This window comes from Grammomys surdaster, unplaced genomic scaffold (genome assembly GCF_004785775.1).
Source record: "Grammomys surdaster isolate TR1022 unplaced genomic scaffold, NIH_TR_1.0 126113, whole genome shotgun sequence".
Taxonomy (NCBI): domain Eukaryota; kingdom Metazoa; phylum Chordata; class Mammalia; order Rodentia; family Muridae; genus Grammomys; species Grammomys surdaster.
In genome coordinates, this window is record NW_021620921.1 from 691,989 (window position 1) to 692,671 (window position 683).

At 42.8% G+C, this 683-nt stretch overlaps 1 non-coding gene across 1 annotated transcript; it reads left to right on the forward strand.

Annotated features, from left to right (window-relative positions):
* Positions 1 to 310: 310 nt before the first annotated feature.
* Positions 311 to 442, forward strand: LOC114611512. Its single transcript, XR_003709844.1, has one exon. It is a non-coding gene; the product is annotated as a small nucleolar RNA SNORA17 (small nucleolar RNA).
* The last annotated feature ends 241 nt before the right edge of the window (positions 443 to 683 follow it).

Here is a 683-nt window from a genome sequence, read left to right on the forward strand (position 1 = left end):
TTGTAGTCTCCTGTGAGTTATTTGCAGATTCTAATCATATTTCTTCAAAGATATATTTCTATATGTGATATAGGAAGACTATAGAAAATCCATGAGCCATTCATTGTAGAAACTGCTCTCAAGCCTGCCCTGTGTTGGAGTCACTCCCACACTGGACTTGTCAGTGTGTGTGGTCAATGTGGTCCATCCTGTTTGGCTTTCTGTGGCTGGGTAGGATTTGCTTTTTTGCTGCTCTTTAGTATGCTATGCTTTTAAAAAAACAAACAAACAAACAAACAAAACAAAACAAAAGCAAAAACAAAACATGTAACCTGCCCCTAGAAGCATTGTAGATATGGCCACTGTGTCACATGTGCATCAGGAGGTGGCAGAGAGGAAAAAGGCTATGTCTACGCTCAGTGTCCTGACTTATGAACATCTGAATGATTAGTACCCTAACACTCTCTAAAAAAAACCAAAAAACAAACAAAAAAACCAGAAAAACAACAAACAAACAAAACTAACTTGAGACTACCACAAGTCCAGTGTCATGTAGGCCCCGACAGCTCACCCATGATGACTACCAGACTGGTGCCACAGGGTCTGGACAAGGAGCTAGCCTGAGATGACCAACAGTGGGACACAGTGCAGGCTTCAATGGACAGAGAAGACGGCCCCTGTCTGTCGCCATAGTGCCCAAGCAG